A 24,672-nucleotide genomic window follows, 5' to 3' on the forward strand; every position below is an offset into this window, starting at 1 on the left:
GGTACCAGACAACTTTAGATAGCCCCTACGCCTAAGAGCCCACTGAAATTATTCCATCTAGATAATCCTCAGCCTGCTTACCCTGCCTCATATATTTCTTCTCACAGAAAGAACAATAAATCTGACAGCCCCTCCATTGGAGATAGATTAGGGAGGCAAAGCAGGGAAAACTCTGGGATTGGGAAAAAAATAGAATCATAGACACATACTTCTTTTACAGGACATATACTCTAGTTAACAGTCAATAATTATTAACTCAATAACAATGAGGGGACTTGTGGTATGTGGTTTGAGGGGTTTGGAAAAAGGAAATTATTTTGATATTCCAAAGATATGTTATCATAGATGCAAAAAGACAATAAACAGTCTCAGTTAAGGTAAAGACAGACCTTTGTCAAGGAAGACACCAGCCTAGGACATGAATACCCTCCATAAATTGGTTTTAGTTTAAATAGTTTTCATTTCAGACCTTTGTGGTTATTTTAGGTCTCTTGAGTTTGTAAGGCTGCCAGACAGGCCTCCCCTGAGCTACTCAGGTTTAGTATGTGACCCCTTTTTGTCCAATTCTATATAATTAAAGGGTAGTATGCAAATTGGCTGAACAGCTGAACGACAGGTCACTATAACGTGCACTGACCACGAGGGGGCAGATGCTCAATGCAGGAGCTGCCCTTGATGGTTAGTGCGCTCCCACAGGGGAAGCACTGCTCAGCCAGAAGCCGGGTTCACGGCTGGCAAGTGCAGTGGTGGTGGCAGGAGGGAGCCTAAGCCTTCAGTCAGACATCCCCCAGGGCTCCCAGACTATGAGAGGGCACAGGCTGAGCTGAGGGACCCCCCACTGAATGCATGAATTTCATGCACTGGGCCTCTACTAATGTTTATAACAGAAAGATTTAGCTAAATGACACAGCGAACTTGTGTTTACCAAACATTTGCTCTTCTCATCTTCCTATGAAATGTCTTCCTCCTCTAACCCGTTCTCCTTAGCTCAGGATGGGTATACAAACTGAAATTGTATGAGGGCCTAAGAGTCTCCTATTTTTATGGGGCTTCTGCATGTACAAAATTTGTTTTTTTCCTGCTAATCCCTCTTATGTCAATTTAATTATTAGACCAGCCAAAGAAAGAAAAGAAGAAAGAAGGAGTTTTCTATCACTACACAAACAAATGAACTTTCAGAATATAAAGCTGTTTGCAAGCTAAATAACCTCTAGCTAATGGCCAATTGGATGTGATGAAGTGAACACTGCTTTAGGAGATTAGGGTTCTAGTTCCAACTCTGCCACTCATTTCTCCATACAGACGCAGATGACTCATCAATAAAATGCACATACCACCTTTAATATCTTCCTTGCCAGATATTAGGAGAATGGCCCAGGCTGTCTCTGGCAATACCAACCATGATTTAAATTAAAGCTGAGCTCTAAGAGGTTCATTTCCTGCTGTGAAGTATTCCTACATTGAATGATTTATGAAAAGTTTTTAGAGTGGGTGGTAGTGATGTAAAGGATCTTTCTTTCTGGAGGAGCTTATTAATTCAATCATCACAGCAGAGAGAATGGGGAATGTGGGGAAGAGGTGGGCTGTGTGGCTGGACCCAGGGTTCACAAAGGAACCACGGGTGACCAATTTATTTCATGCTGCAATGTTTCCTTTCCCTAAGATCAAGAGCCTTGTTGCATCTCAATAGTCTCAGAGTAGCCATTTGCCTTCTTTCCAAAGGGCAGTCATTTGCCACCTACTGGTTTGTATTAACATAAACTTTGAAGAAGGCTTTTTGTTCTAGGAAAAAAGCCTCTTAGTAGGGCTGTTTAAGGCAATCAAACATTCTGCTTCAGAAAGGCAGAATTAATTGAAAATAAACTGACATTCTGCTCCAAGTAATGTTGAAAGGAACTAATCTTGAATGGGTTTGTAACTGGTTCATTTACACAATTTTTTACTTTAAAGGATTCAGTGAGCTTTTAAAGTCCAGGGGCCTCAGTTTAGTAAAAATTGCCCTGGGTGATATGTTGTTTAGTGTTTATTACAAACATTCAAGCTGCTGCTGATGGCTCCTTAAGGGACATAAAACTATTAAATACCAATTCTTATTTTCATATTTCTATTTTCATTTTGCTAATTATCTCTTCTTTAATTTTTAAATTGATTTTTATAGAGAGAGGAAAGGGGAGAGAGAGAGGAAGAGAGAGAGAGAGAGAGAGAGGGAGAGAGACATCAATATTAGAGTGAAACACCTATTGGCTGCCTCCTGTTAGCCCCCTACAAGGATAGAGCCCACAACCCGGGGCGTGTGCCCTGACTGGGAACCAAACCAGCATGGGACAATGCCCAACCAACTGAGCCACATCAGCCAGGAGTTGCTCATTACTTCTTAACAGAAACTTCTTTTTGATTGATTTTCATCAGCCAGTTGCCAATGGAGAAGATTTCAAAGAACTTTTCTTTAAAGAAATATTCCACACAAGTCGCCTCAGTAGTGAGCTTTAGCAAAGGCCTGGCGGTGGGAGAGACAGTGATGAGGGAGCCTGGGATGAATAAAGCTGGGTAAACTCCCTGCTAGGTAAGATAAATGACCAGATGATTTATTGTTCAAACCAAAGCACTTTTGAGACTAAAAGGGGGTACTAACTGAATGGGGTACCAGGAAAACCTGGAACAAACTTAGGGAAATGAGGATGCATGGTGACTATAGTATTTGGCTTAGCAGTTCTGTGCTTGTGGAAAGACACTTAACCTTTCTGAGCTTATTTCTTAGCTTCACAATGAAGAAAACAATGTTCTGCAGGATTTTTTACTTATTAGTGTCAGGGAGAAAAGAGCTTTCCTCTACCCTCCTGGGTTTTCATGGCTGGTCTGATAATTAAGTTGACATGACACAGATTAACAAAGAAACTAAAATTTAATTATATACATGCAGGGCCCTTATAAGAATGAGACCCACAAGCAGTTAGACAATTAAGGTTGCTATGTCCTTCTGAGCTTCACTTGGAAGTTTATATGCCTTTCTTTGCTGTTCAAGGGGTAGAGGTCTGGGACTTCAGAGGGGAGAAAGATAACTTACAAGAAGATGAAGGAACAAGTATTTGTTAAACAGAAGTTTACCATGGCATGGTAGAGGATGGGATGCAGAGAGAATTAAAAAAAAAAAACACAAACATTTGTTTTATTGATGTTAGAAAGAGGAATCAATTTGTTGTTCCACTTATTTATACATTCATTTGTTGATTCTTGTATGTGCCTTGAATGGAGATCAAACCCACAACCTTGGCATATTAGGAACATTCTAATTAGGAGCCAGGGCCAACACAGAGCAAACTCTGAATAAGTAGGCCTTACTAAGTGTCCCCAAGTCTACCGCACCTAGTTCATATTCTTCATGGTTATCCCTGGTGATAGTTCCTGGATCAAACTAAATTCTTTTAAGCAGGTAAAAAGAGAGGGGGAGAGTAAAAGCTCTTCATGAGTCTTGGTGGCCTCAGTTATTTGCAGCTCAAAATAATTTGCATGTTAAAGTGACACATTCTGGAGAGACTTCATTAGTCCTGGAGATATACATAATACATTTTACAATTTGTAAAGCATGATATAAATATGAGGTGCTATCATAGTTGATGAAGCAAAGTCAAGTTTACTGCTTGCTACTGAAAGACTAAATATAAAAATAGGCAATGTCTGGACCATATATAAAAATAGAACTTTGACCTGAGGCAGGTTAGTGAGATGCTAGGAGAATTTCTTGACAAGTGGAATAAGTAAAATGGAGACAGATAGTTAAATAGCCAATTTACAACCTGATAATGAATCTCGAGGTCTTATTGTAAGGTTTGAGGAGCAGGAATCGAGTCAGAGACCACCAAGGCATATTAAAGGAAGGTTTATTCTCTAGTAATGAGCAGGACTCATTATGGAGGTAGAGAAATCAGAATTAAAGGAGGGGGAGAGGAGAAAGGAGGGACCGAACCGGGCTGATTCCACAGCCAGAGAGAGAACAGCAGCACATGGAGGTGTGGGGGAGCCTTTTGAGGAGAGGAACAGGAAAGGTTTGGATCCAGGGCGAAACAGGAAGGGGTGGGCTACAGGGCACTTCAGCATGTGCTGATTGGTGGTTCAATGTCTTAAGGATGTCTCTGTGGCAGATGCCAGTAATGTAATAACTCCACCCACCAGTTGGGGGGGAGGGAGGATCTCACACTTATCTTCCCTAAGGATACTTAGGAGCAAATAGTTTATAAATTCTAGACTGTGCAGGAGAAGGGGACAGGGCAGACCCTCATCAGTCCAGGTACCTCTTTGGTGACATTCTTTGAAGGTGAAATTGACCAGAGAATGACCCTGACCTCTGTATATGCTCAGTTTGATTCATCAGCATATTAAAGGACACCCCTGGAAAGCTGATACTCTATTGAGATCCTCCCCCAAGCTAAAATTCTTACCTTTAGAAAACAGATTTAAAAAAACCAAAACTCTAAGACACTCTCTTGAGCATGCCTATGCCTTTTCCTGCTTTCTTTCCTCATGTATTTATTTATTTGTTTGTTTGTTTTTTAAATCTTAAGCTTTAAAGGCCCCCACAGCATTTGCAACCAGGAGAGCAGTAGGCAGCGGCAGCTTGTCCTGGGCTAACTCCCTGAACTTGTCTCTAAGGGGTCTCCTTTTGCCTCTGTAACTTGTTTCCTGAGCCCATGCAGCTCAGCTGGATCATTATCCTGCCTCTGTGACTTCCTTTCTAAAGAGCCCGCCTCTCTGAGACTTGACTTTTCCTCACATTTCCAAAGGGCCAAGGCAGCAATTCCTGGGCACATTCCTGTTGCTATGATCTTGTCTCTTCTAGCTTAAGCACTTCCATTTTTTCACTGTCCCCAGCTTTAATAAACATACTTTGAAAATCACTTGTATTCATTTCATGAAATCTTTCCTGCATGAAGTCAAGATCTGCCTAAATCCCAATCCCATTCCAGTGATAGACCCACAACCTGCAGCAACCCGCCCAGGAAATCAACTCTTTACCTATTATTAACAGCCTAAGATGCCAGCCTGCTGTAAGTCAGACTTGTAAGAAGCCAGTTTGCTATATCTAGTGATAATCCAGGAAACAAAACAATAGCCTCTGTAATAGTTAACCCCAAATGGCCAGGAGTTGGTTAATAACTGACAGGTTCCTTAATTTTTATCTCCACTTGCAAATTAGGACAAACTAATTAGAAAACCAAATATGCACCCCTAACCAATCACATAGGTGTTCCATTTCCAGTTAGCCAGCCTGCAGCTTCCTCATGCCAACAGCCTTTGTTTGAAGCACCTGGAGGCTTTCTTTTTTCTACTAAAAAGCTTTTCCATTCCTCTGCCTGCTTTTGAGTCTCTGCCAAAACAAAAGTGAGGATGGCTGACTCTGAGTCAATAGCCTTTGCTTTCCTCATTTGTTTGGTCTTCATTTATTTCCACACCTGATATTCACACAGAGGACCTTGAGTGGGATTTTCCATGTTTTTGTTTTTCCATTTTGGGGGGGATTGTCAATGAAACTTTAAAGCTGGGGGGGAAAAAGGTACTAATTGAGGCAGGTTGGTAAGGGGCTAGCAAAATTCCTGGCAAGTAGTATAGGGAAACTGAGACAAATAGTTAAACGAAGGTCAAGCAATTAGCAGCCAGCTAATAAATCACAAGATATTCTCTAACCAAAGACACTTAGGAACAGATGGTTTACTTCTCTCCTCCCCAACCATAGAGGGAGTAGTTTACACCACCCAGTTAGGGAGATAGATAACAGGGACCCAATTAGTGCTAGACAAACCCAAGAATGGATCAAATCAAGGGAATAAATAACAGAAACCCCAATTAGAACCGGACAAATCAAAGACAGAGGTAAAGCTGACTGTAGAATAATCCCCAAACCCACTATACACTCATTTTGATGTATCAGCCTAACTTTTGAGTCAAAGCAGTCCCACCTTAGCTCACTGCTGTTGTGATGTTGCTTCTTCTATCCTAAGCCCTTCCTTCATACCACTTAATAAATGTACTCTCAAAATCACCTCAACTCATGTCTTGGAATCTTTCCTGTACAACATCAAGAACCCATACATTCCAAACTGTGCTGGGGCAGAACCACCTTAGCCTGGTCCCTTTCCAGTGACACAGAGTACATCCATAGCACTAAGAGTAACCTAACAGGTCCTGCTACTATTATGTCATCAATCTCTACAAATGAAATTCAAAAAGAAATACCCTGGGGTAGTAGAATTACTCTAGAGGAGGGATGCTGTGGCTTCTCAAGCAAGGATATTTGCATTTCCTGTGATGCAATTGACTCCACAAAATTAGTAGGGCTGGAGCCTTTTCACTGGCATATAGCTGGTGAATAGCTGCCTACTGATGAGAGGACCCTCGCCCTGAAGGGGCTGAAGGTGGTGATCAGTAAAGGGTGTACTAGAAGAGGTCATTTCACCTAGGCTGTATGCTCATTTGCAATAAAGACATTTCCCATCCACTCTTTCACCTAAATGGGCTAAGTTCTGGTGAATCGGATGAGCAACATCTGCACAGAACATAGGGCTTCTTTCCCTGGAGAGATTTTTGTTTTCCCTCTTTAGTCCCTCCTCTACCTTCTTCACTGTTCGTGGATGCAGAAGTAGAGTGGAAGGAGTGAGTAAACTGTTTCCCTTTCCAAGTGCAGGTCCTTGCTTATACCCAAACTGGGGAGGAAGGACAGAGCACTGAGTTAGATGTGAAACTGAAGAGTCTCATTGGACTGCTCTAGGCTAGACTTTTTTTTTTTTTTTTTTTTTTTTTTTTTTTTTTTTTTTGTTTTTTTTTTGTTTTTAATAGATTTTATTTATAACTGTTTTAGATTTACAGAAAAATTGAGAAGATAGTATAGAGACTTCCCATATACCTGTACCCAGTTACCCCTAATATTAACATCTTATATTAGTATGGTACACTTGTTACAATTAATGAACCAATATTATGAACTAAAATCCAAATTTTACTCAAATTTCCTTAGTTTTCCCTAATGTCCAATATCCCATGCAATATACCACATTACACTTAGTTGACATATCTCCTTACATTAGTCTTCACTTTGACATCTTCTTAGACTTTCCTTGTTTTTGATGATCTTGATAGCTTGGGGAATATTGCTCAAGTATTTTGGAGGATGCCCCTCTATTGCATAGGCTAGACTTTTTAATACCCGAGTATGACCAGAAAACTTTGGGAGCTTTCAAAATGTCACAAAGGAACAGAATACAGGTGCCCCATGGATACTAGTTGAATGACACTGAACTATTTTGTACATACAGATTTTCACATGTTCCATTTTCTTAAAATGGGGGCACATTGGTATGCTGGGGGAACTGACAATTATGGCAAACATTTACCAACAAGGGCACCAGTAGCCCCAATACATCATTTTATTTTCTTTCTTCCTCTTCCCCTTTCTCCTTCCCCTCCTTTTTCCTCTCCCCCTCTCCCTCCCTCCTCCTCCCCCTCTCCCTCTTCCTCCTCCTTTTCCTTCTTCTTCTTCTTTGGGTTCACAGACCAATGACTTTGGGCTGTGAAATAATTCACAAATAAAAGAAGATATGCAGAAAGAAAGTTTATTTCACTTTCCCCAAGGGCTGGTGCATTGCTAATCAATACAGGGAAAGAAAACAAAGGGTGGCTTTCCCTTTTAAACCCATGCTGTTGCTAAGCAACAAGAAAGGGAGAAGATTTGAAACTGAAGTTGAATTTGTTTTCCAGGAGTCAGTTGCCCAGATGTCCTAGGTAGGGGGTTGGGGGGAGGGAATCAGTATTTTCCCAAGCCTGTAAAATATTCTTAGAGCAAAAGTTATGAAGAGATCAAGAAACTTGTTTGAAGGGGAGAGGGGAAGTCAACTTTCTACTAATTATAGAGACTCCTTGGTGTGAATTATCCCCGAGTTGTAAGAACAGCAGGCAGGAGGGGTATGCAAGAATATAGCCTTGAGAGTAGCTCATTTTGTCTTGCAATTTGAACAGAGGGGCTAACATCCTTGGGGTTTAATTACCAGGTGCTTTTCATAAATTGTGGAAGGCTACAGCAAAGAAAAAGAAAGGCCTTTGTTCCTGTCGTTACAGGAAACACAGAGCATGATGGTCAATAAATGACTGATGGATCAATGAATAAATGACATTAAATAAAAATTCTTTTTCTTCATCTTTTTATCAAGCAGGCAGCTTCTATCTTCAAACGTTTCCCTACATTGTAAAGAGGTTAAAGTATAATTTCTGTATAGATATCCAGTAAAATGGAAGTTTGGCAATGGAATTACAGCTTTCTAAGCAGGAAAAGTAGGAAACTAACTTGTTTTACATAATTTGAATCTGAGTTTAAATGTAAAGATAGCTTAAGCAATCTCTCTTTTTGTGATAGATGCTGACACCTACAGGCCATATTTCATATTAAATACTTGACAGATTTTCACCAAGAAAAAAATGTTCCCAGTTCTTGGAGGCTGAAGTTTGGAGGGGAACAGTGGGGGAGAAATTCTGCCTTTAGGATGTGAGTGGAGCCACCGGGAAATAGAGACCCAAGGATCAGCAAGGACTTAGGAAAAGAATCATAGGTTAGCTTCTGAAATGTCATTTAGTTAGTTGACTCCAGAACTCCTGACTTGCCCATCTCAGCCCTTCCTCTCCTTGAGTTTTTCACTTATTCGAGATGCACAATTCCATCTTCAAAGCAGACTTTGGAAAAGAACTGACACAGGATAGTAAGAAGCTAGGGAAAATTCCTTGGCAAGTGGAATGAGGAAACAGACATAGATGAACAAACTGGCTGAGCAATTTACAGCCAGGTACAGAAGGTCACCAGGGCAGAAAGCCCAGGGTGCCTAGAAAAGGCAAGACTAGTGACAGATCTTGCCCCCAGGGTTGCCTTTCATCTCCTGGCATATCACTGGTCATGTAATTCAGATCCCGCCTCTTCTTCCTCCCATTCCCCCATCTCTTCTCCCTAGAAATAGCATCTAGGCCTCAAGTGCATTTCAGTTCTGGGCCCAGAAAAACAACAAAACACAAGCAGGCAACACCAGGACCAGCTGCAATGTCTAATGTCCCAGACTTGGCATTGACCAATCAGTGGAGACCACAACCCTGAAAGGATTTACACAGAAAAGCTGATGGATATTTTATTGAGATTCTACACTAAGACTACCCCTAAACTCCTGCAGAGCGTACATACCCAAGACTTTCTCTTCCCCATCTTCTTCCCCCACAGATCTGTACCTCCTAAACTCGAAGGGACCCCAAGAGACTTGCAACCAGGGAGCAATGGGCAGCAGCAGCTTGTTCCAGGCTAACCCCCTAAACCTGTCCAAAGACCCCCTTTTCTCTGACTCTCCAGTGAGCTGACAGCAGCCCTCACTTCTTTCCCATAAAGTTTCTACAGAGCCAAAGAAGCGCCATTTAGCTCTCTACTGTGGCTTCAATCCCGGGCCCTTCCTTGTTTCACAGTCTCAAGCTTTAATGAATGTATTCTCACAATCACCTGGACTCACCTTGTAAAATATTTCCTGCACGAAATCACAAACCCACACATGAACAGGCCAGCCTGAGGCAGATTCACTCTGGGCTGAGCCCTTCAACCACCAGACATAAATGCCCCTGGATCATTTTTAGACAATCCTGTAGCACTTAACCATCAACACTATTATTGTTGACATGTTTTGAATGTTTACTCTGTGCTGATGTGGTAGTCAGACAGATATGAGAGAGAGTGAGGATGATGGGCCAGGTACAGAAGGTCACCATGAGTGAAAAGCCCCAGGAGCCTGCAAAAAACAATTATAGGATGGGAACTCCCCACCAACGTGACATATCCTCCCTTTTCATGTGGTTTGGATCCCCGGACCTTTTCTCCCCAAAGATAACATCTAGATCTCAGTTGTATTTCAGCTCCAGGACTAGATAAGCAACCTCATGGTGGACCTCAGGAGCAGCTGCAATGAATAATGACCCCTTGTCCCAGGGCCAAACAGTCAATTAGTGGACATCTAGACCCTGAAAGGACACACCTAAAAAGCTGCTGAATACCATATTGAGACCTTCCCTAAAATGACCCTTAAAACCCTTAGGACAGAGGACTCAGCGAGCTCTCCCTCCCAGGAGCACACCCAACCCTTTCCCTTTTCCCTCCCCCTATCCCCACCCCCAGGCAGATTACCATGACCTTCCTCACTCCCAAGCTCCAAAGGCCCTTCATCTCTATAACTTGTTTCTTAAGTCCTAAGTCCATTTCTTTTACGAATTACTTCTTCTATCTCTGTGATTTTCCAAACAAATGTTCTCTTATAGTCTGAATCTTGGCTCTGAATTCTTTTCTAGCCAGAACTTAGTACCAAGATTGTTGAACCCAGGTTCTGTCTGACACCACCAGTCTAACACCTGGTGCTGTTCCCACTGCCTACAATATTTCTAAATGCAGAGGGGACCTAAGCTGCTGCCCTCCAGAAGAGCCTGAAAGGGGCAAATAGCAACTCTAGGTTTGACCTTCTGAGAAGGGGAATGGGGAGGCTGGAGGCAAAACCTCAGACTAGAAATGGCTGTGGTAGCCTGGGCAAAGGGGCCCAAAGGATGTTCATGCAAGTTTCCTACACCCCACTAAGTATGGGGACAGTAGATGATTCCTCTGAATGCAACCCAGGCACAGTGAAGGCAGAAACCACCCCATGGGTTTCCACTGGCACCTGTGTGGGTTAACAACTAAAGACAAAGTGAGAATGAGGACTTCCTAGTAGATGACAGCAAACAGAAACCAGGCATTTCACTTGCCTCTCCCTGCCACACTCTCCTGTACTTTAACACTAGATCCCAGAACTTTGATGCAATTCCCCTGGGGAAGTGGGGAATCCCTGATTTACTAAGATTACATGGCTACCTCTCAAATCAAAATGGGCTAAAAACAGAAATTAAGTTCATTTAAAGAAAACTAAGTGCTCATATTTTGCAAACCTGAGATTGTACATGAAACATTCTTCACTTGGATTTTGGTAAAATCGTTTGCAGATGTACCAGCAGTATCTGGACCTGACCACCGCAGTTACACGAGTGCCAAATCATGAAGGAGAGCTTGGCCAGCAAAGTGTCATCACTGGCATGCAAGCAGTTCCACAATTCCACAATGAAGTTCCCACTGCCCCACCAGGTCCTGACAGCCAGCACAAGCCATGCTTGACCAATAAGGGGCCCATCTGTTTTTAGATTCAGAGCCCTCCCCATCCCCAGGTCTGCTCAAAGAAATTCCCTGGAGGCAAAAAAAAAAAAAAAAAAAAAAAAAAAAAAAATAATAATAATATATATATATATATATATATATATATATATATATATATATATATACACACACACACACACACACACACACACACACACACACACCCAGTGACTGAATGGCAGAACTGGAATGACTGGTTTCTATGACACACACTGCGGTGTCCAACTGGCCTGATCGCCCCCCCCCCCCCCCCCAAATAAAAAATAATAATAATAATTGTCCACAGCCCCTTGTCTCAGTCGGCCAACCTCCAGGAGTCCCTCACCTTAGACTGGTCCCCAATAGGCCTTGATCACTGGCCAGGCAGAGGGACCTCACCTGTGCATGAATTTGTGCACCAGGCCTCTAGTATACATACATTCTCTACCTGGGCAATGTCTAAAACAGATATTTAAAAGATGGGTATGGAATTTATATAATGTAGAAATGAAACTGGAAAAATTGGTATTTGTGATACCTGTCATTACCCAAACCAATAAGCAGAGACAGGCTTGAATTTTTTAAATTTATTTATTTCAGAGAGGAAAGGAGAGGGAAGGAGAGATAGAAACATCAAATATGAGAGAGAATCATTGATAGGCTGCTTCCTGCATGTGAGATTGAACTGTGACCTTCTGATTCACCACTGAACCGTGCTGGCTAGGCTTGAGTCTTTTTTTAAAAAGCATATTTTTGTTGATTTTTACAGAGAAAAAGAATCATCAATCAACCACAAGGGATAGAGCCCACAACCCAGGCATGTGCACTGGACCGGGAATTGAACTGGCAACCTCTTGGTGGACGGGACAATGCCCAACCAACTGGGCTACGACAGCCAGGGCAAGGATTGAATCTTTATGGGTGCTGTATTCAGATGACCAGCAATCTGAGAAGGGGATGGTTCATGTTCCCTAAAAAGACTGTCTTACATCTCATTCCAAGCCAACTCTTTTTATAAAGTGAAGAAAAGTGCAGGTAAAGAGTTTAGAATTCAGAAGAAAGTAGGTAAGGGGGTTAGAATATAGGGGAAAAGGTTAATCAAATAAAAGCTGCAGTTTGGTTATTTTCTGACCTTCCCTTCATTTGCTGACCAGTGATGGTGATTCTTTATCTGGATCCTAGTCACAGACTTTCTCTCCCTGGAGCACAGTGGCTCAGATATTGTCTTAGTCACTTGGCAGTTCTCCTGAGTGAGGCACAAAGGTCAAATTGAGTTTCATAAAGTCAGAGCAGGTCCAGTCATACATTCTAATCCCTGGAACAATAGCTTTCTACATGCATTAATTACCAAGCCTACTAACTATATATCTAAAGCTAAAAATGTTTTCATTTATTGAGTTCTTCATCAGAAAGAGAGGAAGAGAGTTCCAGGTAGAGTATGTGTCCTCTTATTTTCAGAGAATTGTATAGTTCCTTTTAAATAAAGTCCCATTTGTGTATTTGTATATATATTTTAAAGCCATTAAAGGGACAGCTCTCCAAAGCTAGTGAGATGCAGTAGTTTTTGGATAGCTAAGATGTATTCTATATTCCATGACGTTATTTCCCTTAGCTAACCTTGCATAACATTGGGAACCATTTTGAAATACATTGTTTTAGAAAAATGTACTGGAGTATCTGCCCATTTCTCAGTGACCCTATTCACAGAGAATTGCTCACTCATGAGAGTGGACTCCTGGCAACCTTGTTTATAATAGATAATCCCTGGCAGTTATAAATTAGATCAAGGGAGACAGCTGGCTCCATTTGAACAATCAGATTCTCCCCTGGAAATCAAGCTTGGCAGATAAGCACCAGCTGATTATTTTCAGGTTGCAGCTGGAACTGAGGGACACATAGCCCCAGGAGCTGAGAGACTTTTCTTTCATTGAACAGAAGGGTGAAGGTAGAGAAGAAAGAAGCAGATGGACAGAGAGATCTAACATCAAGGAACCATCTGGCCCCAGAGGGAAAGAGAGAGGAATATGAGAGGATGCCTTAGCTCCCAATGGCAGTCCCACAGGACACACAGCTGCACTCCTGCCCTTTAGCTCTAAGGTACACTTTGTATTTCCTTCCATACCTCCCCTCACTCCCTCTTGTCCTTTCTGAAGCTAAGTTCAAGTGTATCCCATTACTTGCAAGTAAGAGTTCAAAGATAAGGAATATCTGTGTACCTTGAATGAGTGAGTAGCTGTGTACTCAAGCAGCAATGTTGCAAGACCTCAAGTTAAGATTATTCCCTGTTCAAAATGCATGCCTGTGACTCAGCAATTTTCTCCTCAAAGTCCCTGAAAAGCCCTGGTTAAACTCAGCCAACTGCTGTCTTCTCCTTGTTTGCCAGTCGGTTAAGTTGATCGATTCGGCTTGGGCACAATAGGTGACCAAGTCAACCAGCACATAGGGTTACAGTGGTGAATGATATGGATGAGTCTCTACCCTCCTAGAGCTTCTAGCTACTGGGTGACACAGGTCATTAAACACACAATTATAATTTCATTTAAATGCTGTTTAGCCATGGGAAATATGGCATGCTGGAAAGACACATGGCAGGGGGTGCCTAATCCAGTCAGTGGAGGTGGGAGAAAAAGAGTGATTTGTCAAGAGGGAACACAATCCATTTAATCCTCATAAGTCTATATGGTAAATACTATTATTAGCCCCATTTTATAGATGATTCAAATACATCATAGAGAGACTAATAAGCATGTCTAAGAACACAACATTAGTAGTGGTAGAGCTGAGATTCAAATACTGGCAGTTTGATTAATGGATGTTTATAATTATTTGAATAGTTGGACAAAGTACAACAATGTTTATTCACCACCATAACCACCCATATTGGTCATTTTTATTTCTAAAATATAAATATCTTTAAGCTTTAAAATGTGCATGTAGTGTGACCCAACTGTATATGCAGAGTCAATGTCAAGATTAAAAAAGCATTTCATGGCATTTCTGCCATTATCACACTCCAGATAATAATGAATAGCAACCACATTATTATCAGCAGTGACCTCTACCCATCAGGGAGCAGGAAAACAAACAGGATCATTTCAAGGTTGCACCAGCTGCCAGCTGAAATTACCCCCATTAAAGGGAACTCCAGAGGAGTGGTTGCTGGGTGACAAGAGAAGCTTGTTGACATGAAGTGCTTCTTTTCAGGGAAAGCCTTCCATGCAGATTTTTATTTCCATTATTTTTTCAGATTGGTTTTGTGGCGTCATTAGTAAATGATTATTTGGTTGTTTTATTTAACAAAATGTACCACTGCAGTCAACTTGTGAAGCCATCAGAGTGAATCATACTGCTGTACAAAAGTTTAATTAACAGTTTGGGTGATATTTGGCTACCCTAAATTTTGTATTGAAAAGAAGAGATCTAATTAAAAACAAACATGTTTTTGTTTATTTCAGAGAGAGGTGGGAGAGATAAGAACATCAAAACATGGATCTGTTGCCTCCTACACAGACCTTACCCCTAGTATGTGCCCTGACCAGGATTGGTGACCTCTTAGTGCATGGAACAACACTCAACCAACTGAGCTACACTATCCAGAGCTGATTTACATTTTAAAACATGTATAGAAGTTTGCCAGATAAGGCAAGGGAGGGGTTCATTCCACACTGATGGAAGAGCTTGTCATCTGTGCAATGATGTAGGCATAAAGCAGCTGGGCATGTGGCAGGAAATAGCAATCTGTAATAATCTATAACAATAAAAGCATAATATGCTAATTAGACCAGACAGCCAAACAACCTTCTGGACATCATTTGGATGTCCTTTCAAATGAAGCCGTGGCAGCCAGGGCCAAAGCAGAGGCTGTTAGGGGCGATCAGGCAGGCAGGCAGAGTGATTAAGGGTGATCAGGCAGGCAGGCAGGCAGGCAGGCAGGTCAGGAGTTAGGAGCCAGCAGTCCCGGATTGAGAGAGGGATGTCTCACTGCTGGTTTAGGCCTGATCTCTCTAGTCATAAGATAATATGGTATGAGGTGATGAGTGCTGGAGATGAGACCAGAGAAGTTGGCAAGTGTCTGGAGTTGGAACTTAATCTTGTAGCCAGTCCTTTCTACCCTTCCCATTTGTGTCACACGTGAAAAATGAAAACACGTATGGCACAGTGGGGTAAAAGATTGAAGTTTCTTGTGACTGGCAACACAGTTGGCCACCCTTGGCATATGTTAATTCATTGAAATACACAATTAAGGCACATGTTTTAGGAAGCTCTACTCTGGGTAATGTAGTATCATTGAAGATTTTTAAACTAGAAAATAATAGAAGATTTGCATTGCAAATCATGGTTTGGAAGATTAATGAGTATGAAGAATAAAACTGAAATCAGGAAGATCTGTGAGGAGGCAATGGCAATAATCCAGAAAGAAACAGAAAGTGCTTAAAACAGAATAGTGGGCATGGAAATAAAGAGAATAGGCATATTCAAGATATAGTTATAAGGTAGAATTAACAAGCCTTATTGATTGATGTGGAGGATAAAGAGTCTAAAATGGTTCCCAGCCTGAGGAAAGGTAATGGTGCCCTGTGGTAGGAAAGAGAGAAAGAGAGGACTATGAAGACAATAGTTTGTTGAGTTAAGGACCTGTTGAGCTGATGGGTTGGTCAAGGTATCTGAAAGGCAGTTAAATACCAGGGTAGTTAAAAATGGGCTCACAGAAAGGACTCGAGTAGGGTTAAAGATATGGAAGTCATGACAGATATCAGTGGTAGTTAATGTCCAAGGAATGGATGAGCTGATTGAGAGAGGACATAGGTGACAAATAAAAAGGAATGAGATCATTTAAGGAGAACAGATTGAAGAAAAGCTTGTGGGAATGACACTGTATAATAGGATTTCTCAATTGACTGAACATTGAGACCCTTTGAAAAGAATGGCTCTCTTTAATCTAATTCTGTCTAAATTATCTATAAAGGCACATCTGGAAATCCCCAAAGATTGGGCCCCTAAAAAAGGCACAGTCAGCCTTTTGTAAAAATCTGAATGTTTAAAAAATTACATAACTTAATTTTAACAAGTCCTAGTTATGGCTCTCTCTAACATTACTATAGTACATTGTGATTATCTACTCTGTCCACCCCTTCTCAGTATTCTGCAAAATCCTCAAGGGTCCCCAGCCCTAGTGTTTAGACTGGTACCTGCCACATAGTACACAGTTGATAAATATTTGTAAATCAGTATGAATTTGAGTTCTAGAGTTAAATATAGAGGGAGTGTCATATAACACATTTGAAACTCAGGTCTATTAGTCTCTCCAGGTTCTGCAATGGAAATATATTAAATGGGTAAGAGACACTATAGTAATTATAAATGAGTGGTGCTCCTTGTAATAGTACATGTTGATGTAAGGCATATTCATACAATACAATGTCATACAGTAAAGAGGCTTAATCAACTGCAACTATACAAAGTAACAAGGATGGATCTCAGAAATATAATATTGAGTAAATAAAGCCATACCAAAAAAAAGTGCATATTGTATAATTTCAATCATCTGAAGTTTAAAAACAAATCTAATATAATATATAGTTTTAGAAATCTGAATAGTAGTCACTTTTGGAAGAGGTATAAGGATAGGGAGGAAACATAATAGGAACTTATGGAGAACTGATTATATTCTGTTTCTTGATTTGGATGTTGTTTACATGAGTATATCCAAATTATGGTCATACATTCAGCTATACACCTATAATTCGTGCTTTTTCTTGATATGACTGTTATATGTTGATAAGATGTTACTCTAAAAAATATTTTTGGCACATGGTCCTATCTCAGTGATTGGCAAACTCATTAGTCAACAGAGTCAAATATCAACAGTACAACAATTGAAATTTCTTTTGAGAGCCAAAAACTGACTTCTGCGCATGAACCACGAAGTTTCAATCGCTCTGTATGTGTACTCCCGCACATGGTATTTTGTGGAAGAGCCACACTCAAGGGGCCAAAGAGCCACGTGTGGCTTGCGAGCCGCAGTTTGCCGACCACTGTCCTATCTGATACATAGTAACATTGAAGAATATCATCTAAAGTAAAGTAAAAGTATGTCATAAGCAAGTTGAGCCTAATCCACCAATGAGAGAGTGAAAGAAATATGTTGGTGGGTTTCAGAAGGTATGGGAGACTTAGTTGTTTATTGGCTGACGACTCAAGATGTTGCTGGTAACTATGCATATATTCATGGAATCAAAACCCAAAGTGGCCTTGCTCTTTGATAAGAGCATCTCAATGTCAGAGCTTTTAGTATAATTATCACAAAAGGGATCTTTATCTCATTAGATCAAAACTCTGAAGATAGAGGACTGTCACTTCAGGTTTGTGACAGTAACTGATATTAGCATGGTCCCTCTGCCATAAATAAAAAACAAATAAGTATGGACAAAACAGTAAAAATATCCAGGTAGAGACATTGAACAACAGTCTTTACAACACTGTGATTTCTGAGAGAAGTGAAACAAATGAGATAAATTCTACAATTGCCCCAGCTTTAGATATAAAAGGGAGAGAAGGAACCCAAGCAAAGCATAACAATCTTACTCAGTTGAAGGAGAGAGAAATTTTAATTTAGTGTGATAGAGGTAACTTGAATTTCAATGCAAAGAAAGAGCCCCAGAAATCTGCATAGCACAGGGATATCTTCAATTCTAGGCTGTACTCATCATAAGGTAAAACACCATAGTGTAGCAGGGAAAAGAATCTATTGGGGAAAGAACAGCTTTCAGGAGCTATAAAATGAATAACTGTGGAACTCACAAAAGTTTGGAGACTTCTCAGTTTTGATGAACCAGAGTGGAAAGTCTTCATTAAACACCCAGAACATTCATTAGAAATCCCAAAAAGTCCAGATATTATGAAAAAAAATAACCAAACCATAGAGTTAAAGCTAGACCCATTCTAGAAGACCTTAATGTCAAGCCTTTGAAAGGATCAAGTTGATCCACAGCAAATTAACTGCAGGCCAGAACAAAGCTCAACATTTCTTAAAGGAAGATAACAATATCTAGACTTTGTCAAGAATCCAATAAAAAGCCACTAGATAGTCAAAGAAGTAGAAAAAATGTGATCTATCACAAGGAGAAAAATTAGTCAATATAAAGATCCAGAAATTAATGAGATAATGGAAAACAGATAAGGACTTTGAAATTTATTATAAATGTCTAAGGATTTAAAGAAAAACATGAAATCAGTGAAGAAAAGATGAAAACTATGAAAAAGAACCAAATGAAACTTCTAAAATTGAAAATATAATACCTCAAATGAAAAATTAATTGGATGAGCTTGACAGAAATTAGATACCACAAAAAGAAGAAAAATGGATTTGAAAACAGAAAATAAAAATTTTCCAAATAAAGGCACAGAGAAAAAAATATTTAAAAAATAATAAAGTATCAGTGATTTGTGAAACAAAATCAAGCAGTTTAACATTTGTATAATTGGAGCCTCAAAAATTAGGGAGGTAATATAGTCGGGGAGACAGAGAAAATATTTGATTAAATAATGACTGCTATTTTTTCCATATTTGATGAAAATATCAACTCAGAGATCCAAGAAACAAAATGATCTTCAAAGAGGATAAACACAGAGGAAACAATAAATTATACCAATGCATATTGATAAAAAATCAATGATAAAATGTTGCCAGAGAAAACATAGAAAAGAGGCAAGAAAATCACTGACATCTCCTCAGAAATAATACAAGCCAGAAGAAAATGAAACAAGATCTTTAAAGGGTTGATAGAAAAACTATCAACCTATAATTATATATCCAATAAAAATATCCCTAAAGCACAAAAGAGAAGTAAAGACATGTTTCAAAGACTAACAGAATTAGATGCCAGAAGATCTACTCCACAAGAAATGTTTTTAAAAGTTCCTCAGTCTAAAGTAAAATGATACCACATAGACACTTAGATCACACAAAGGAATGAAGAGTGCTAGAAATGGTAAATATTTGAGTATATATAAAAATATTTCCCTTAGATTTTAATGTATTTAAAAGATAACTGAATGTCTTGCACAAAATAACAACTGTATCTAGGAGAAACTATATAACCTTCCATTTACCCTCCCCCATTCCTTATGATATCATTGTCATAATTACCATGTATTTTATTTCTGTATATTATAAAAGTGGATACACACACATAACTTGCAGGAAGAAGAAAATATCTTGGTGGATCTAGACTGGCCTTAATAAATTTATTGTTCTAGGGCAGTAATGATGAAGAATGTAGGCTTGAGTGTTAGAGAATCCAGGTTAAATCTAACGTGCTAATTATCAACTACAGGACTTTGAGAAAATGGCATAAATAGCAAAACCTCTATTTCCTTACCTGTAAAATGGGGATAATGCCTACTCACTAGCATGGGTATGAAGATTAATGAAATCCTATATAATAAAGAGCTAATATGCTAATTGTCTGGATAGTGGAACCACCTTCTGGAATGACCTTCCAGAACAACCAGTGGGTTGGGGAGCAGAGCTGCAGGGTAGTTGGGACTTCGAGGGCCGAGCCCCTTGCATGAATTTTGTGCATCAGGTCTCTAGTTATCATATATCATGTACTGTATTAGCACATTATCTTTCTGGCAAGAATAAGGACTTTGACAAAAGGCAGTATTTATTATCTGAAACTCAAACATGTTTTCACCTTGTCCAGAAACCAGTTGATCAAGAAGATATGATAGGAACAAGGAAAAGAAGGAGGTGGTGAAAGGCACTAAAAATCTTAATCTTCCAAAGAAGGATAAAATAAATCATCTAAAGTTGATAAATCATTAACGAGAGACCTAAGAATGTGTAAGAAAATAATGGCAACCACCAGAAGAGCTAAGAACAGAAATTATTTACAGTGATTGCCTTTGAGAAGTGGAATTGAGGAAAGAGAAGAGATTTCATTATTTATAGTACACCCTTTGTATGTTGAAACTTATCATACATTAAATAGTACATAAAACTTTAAAACCTAGTTCTATAATTTAAAAAGAATATATTGAGCAAGTATAAAGGTTAAAAAAGATGTACCTGGATTCATAAAAATAAAATTTCTTGAGTACTTTCTGTCCTTACCACCCCTGAAGGTCAAACTGCTGCTGCTTCAGAAAACTAGTGCTGGTACTTCCAGTCAAGACTAGTGCTGGTACTTCCAGTCAAGATGGCAGGTAGGTAAATGTGGTACTTGAAACCTCCCACAGCTACATCAGAATTACAATGAAATTACAGAACAACCATCATTCAGCAGAGATCTGGCTGAACAGAGTCCTATAACTAAGGCTATAAAGAAGCAACATCCAGACTGGAAGAAGGGGAGGAGATGGGAAAAGGGGTGGACCCACACCCACATGTGGAAGTTGAAAATCGGGAGGGATATCTCAGCTGCAGAAGTCCCCTCTGAGAAGCCTCACACCTGGCCCCCCAGCCTAGGGTTTCAGTACTGGGAAGGAAAGTCCCCATAACTTCTGGCTGTAAAAACCAGTGGGGATTGTGGCCAAGTGTGACCGAGGGCTGCTAGAGTCCCAAGTGTTCCTCTTAAGGAGCCCACAGAGAGAAAGACAAATGCCAGATAATTTCACTTATATGTAGAATCCAAAGAACAAAATAAATGAACAAGCAGAACAGAAAAAGATTCAGATACTGAGAACATTTTGATGGTTGCCAGATAGAATAGGAGTTGAAGGAATGGGTGAAAAAGGTGAAGAGATTTAGAAGTATAAATTGGTAGTTACACAATATTCATGGGGCTGTAAAGTTCAGCATAGGGAATATAATCAATAATTTTATAATAAATATATATATAGTGTCAGATGTGTACTAGATTTATCAGAGTGATCATTTGTAAGTTATATAAATGTCAGCTCATGGGTTATACATCTGAAACTAATATAATATTGTATGTCAACTGTAATTTTTTAAAAATCTTTTTGTTGATTTTAGAAAGAGAGAAGTGGGGTGAGGAGAAAGAAAAACATCAATTTAACAGTGAAACATCAATCAGCTATTGCCTGCACACCCCCTACCAGGGATAAAGCCCTCAACCTGGGCATGTGTCCATGACTGGGAATCGAACTGGCAACCTGAGCCAACCAACAGAGCCACACTGGCCAAGGCATGTCAACTGTAAGTTTTTTTAAAAATAAAAAAGAAAGAAGATGGTAGAGATTGCGGCACCGGCACTGGATGAGCACTCCAGAGGCCTGGGTGAACCTGTGGTCACTACTCCACCTGGCATCTTCTTCCGGGTGTTCTGCCCTGTGGTAGCTAGTGCAGCTGGATCTCGGCTGTGGTGGGAGGGAAGCTGCCACAACCCGAATCCCAGAAGGCAGGGATCCTGCGTTGCTGGCGCCAGGGTTCACCAGATGATCTTTCTGGGATCTTTACCTTCACCTTGAGGACTTGGTGGGGTTCCTGGAGGTGAAGCCCACAGAAGTAAAGCAGCCCCCCAAGACTGCATTCCTGGTTTTGAACTGCCATGCCAGTTTATACCCAGCCACCATCACAAGTTTATGGCTCTAACAGCTTTTGCTCCAGGAAGCTGAAAACGGCCCTTTAGCTATGCTAGGTCTATAATGGGAAGGTCACAGTTCGATACTTCTGTTATGGATACCTTTTTATATCTGTGACCTGGACGGTTTTGCTTTTTGTTTATTTTAACTTCAGTGAAGTGACTTGGCCACTTTAAGAATGTGACCATCAAGGGGTCTGGGCCCCATGAGCCATTCCCTCCAAAAAATCTATCCCATTTCACTCAAGGTCCAAGTCGAATATTAGAATTACAATTCAAAAAAGCAAACAAAATTGATGATGTGCTAATCATTGAAGATGCAGAAAAAGGCAACATGAAATTCTCTTCTGAGTTGGATATGATTTTTTAAAAACATATTTTATTGATTTTTCATAGAGAGGAAGAGAGAGGGATAGAGAGTTAGAAACATCGATGAGAAAGAAACATCGATCGGTTGTATCCTGCACACTCCCCACTGGGGAATGTACCCGCAGCCAAGGTACATGCCCTTGGCCAGAATCGAACCTGGGACCCCTGAGTTCGCAGGCCGACACTCTGTCCACTGAGCCAAACCGGTTAGGGCTAGATATGATTTTTAATGAACATGTCAGGAATTGAGAGACCTGGAGTATCAGAAGCATGCCTTCAATATGCTCTTTAGCAACCACTTGGGCTACCACAGAGATGTGCCAGATACAAGGAATATAGCATGTAAAGACAAGACATATCCTACAGACCTGCCAGGCACTAGTGTTGTTATTTGTTTCTACAATGAAGCCTTGTCTGCTTTGCTGCGGACTGAGCACAACGTCCTGGACCACACTCCAGCCCGGCTTCTCCACAAAATCATTCTTGTGAATGACAACAGTGACTTCAATGATATGAAAGCAGAATTAGATGAATTTGTCAAATAACCTCCCTGGAAAAATGAATAAGAAATACAAAGCGTGAGGGATTAATTCAAGAAGAATGTTAGGAGCAGCTCATGCAGCAGAAGTCCTGGTGTTCCTGGACAGCCACTGTGACGTGAATGTAACATGGCTGCAGCCCTTGCTGGCTGCCATCTGGGAGGACCGCGGACAGCGGTGTGTCTGGTGATGGATATAATCAGTGCAGACACGCTGGCTTACAGCTCATCCCCTGTGGTACGTGGAGGGTTCAACTGGGGATTGCACTTCAAATGGGATCTTGCTCTCCTTTCTGAGCTCGGAGGGCCAGAAGGAGCTACCACACCACCTACAATGGTGGGAGGATTGTTTGGCATGAATAGAAGCTACTTCAGTGAACTTGGGCAGTATGACAGCAGCATGGATATCTGGGGAGGAGAAAACCTGGAAAGATCATTTCAGATCTGGCTGTGTTGGGGTAAGCTCTTCATTATCCCTTGCTCCAGAGTCGGACACGTTTTCTGGAAAAGGCGGCCCTATGGTTCCTCTGAAGGCCAGGACACAATTCCTTGAGGCTGAAACACATTTGGTTGGATGAATATAAGGAGCAGTATTTTTCCTTAAGACCTGACCTGAGGACAAGCAGCTATGGAAATGTCAGTGAGTGTGTTGAATTGAGGAAGAAGTTGGGTTGTAAATTATTTAAATGGCATTTGGAGAGCCCTTACCTAGAGATGCAGATATCTGGGCCCAATGCCAAACCCCAGCAACCCATTTTTATCAACAGGGGGCCAAAACACCCCAAAACCCTTCAGCATGGAAGGCTTTATCACCACCAGACTGGCAATTGTCTGGTGGCTCAGAGCCACCCAAGTCAGAAGAGAGGCCTGGAAGTGCTTAAGGCATGTGACTACAGTGACCCAAGTTAGAACTAGATTTATAATGAAGAGCATGTATTGGTTTTAAGTAATTTCCTTTGCTTGGATGTCAGAAACTCCATCATCTGACCCATCCAGACTCATGAAGTGTCATGGGTTGGGAGGATCCCAGCATTGGACATTTGGGAGGAATAATCAACTGTACCAGGTATCAGTTGGACAGTGCCTGAAAGTGGTTGATCTACTGAGTCACAAAGGCTATGTTGCTACGGCAATCTGTGATGGCTACTCCTCACAGCAGTGGAATTTGGAAGGTCAAGGTGGAAGCAATGACTGGAATGGAATTATCTTCCTGGGAAGATTAGCAGAGGTGAAATAGCAGACATTCTATACTGTCTACATCAGAGCATCAAGTGACCATCTGGAGGTGAAGAAGTATGTGACAGTAAGGCCATTTCTAGGCCTCTGTTAAGGAATTTCTTACTTACTGGTAGGAAACCAGAATATGGTTTTAATATAAAGAGTCAGGTTTATACAGAAGGTTAATACCCAGGAAATTGCTAGGTCTATCCAAATTAGCTTATAATTTTTTTAATACCCTTTAATGGAATGGAACGTGGCATGATTTCCTTTCTTATAATACTTCATAGCATAGAGTTAACTTTAAAGAAACTTGACTGAATCCATTATTTATTTATACAATCATATTTAAGAGGTGATTAACTATTATAAATTTTTTTGATGAATTATGGCACTATATACATTTAAAATAAAGAATTCTTTTAATTTAAAAATAGAAGAAGACTGATGCTGGCCTCTGATTCAGTTGTAGTAGCCAAGAACTATATATGTGTGTGTATCTGTGGTATAGCTGTTTGTCTCTTAAGTGGTACTGGAAGTCTCTACTCACTGACACCTTGCCTAAGCCTTGTTCCACTTTGAGGTCTTTTATTATTAAAAATTAATATTTCCCCCCTTTTTGTTTGACAGCATGCAAAGTTGGAAGAAGATCAACTCTGGTAATGGGAAAAGAGAAATGGAGCAGACAGTAAGAGAGTGGAGGGAAAACAGTAGGATGGTTCAGACAGGCAGAAGATCCAGGAAGGGACTAAAATCAGAGTTGTGTTATTTGAGGGTAC

General features: G+C 40.4%; 1 pseudogene; it reads left to right on the forward strand.

Moving 5' to 3' along the window:
* Window positions 1-22,356: 22,356 nt before the first annotated feature.
* On the forward strand, window positions 22,357-24,168 carry LOC118719313 (annotated as a pseudogene).
* Window positions 24,169-24,672: the final 504 nt, after the last annotated feature.

The sequence above is a fragment of the Pipistrellus kuhlii genome, unplaced genomic scaffold, assembly GCF_014108245.1.
Source record: "Pipistrellus kuhlii isolate mPipKuh1 unplaced genomic scaffold, mPipKuh1.p scaffold_m20_p_15, whole genome shotgun sequence".
Lineage (NCBI taxonomy): Eukaryota > Metazoa > Chordata > Mammalia > Chiroptera > Vespertilionidae > Pipistrellus > Pipistrellus kuhlii.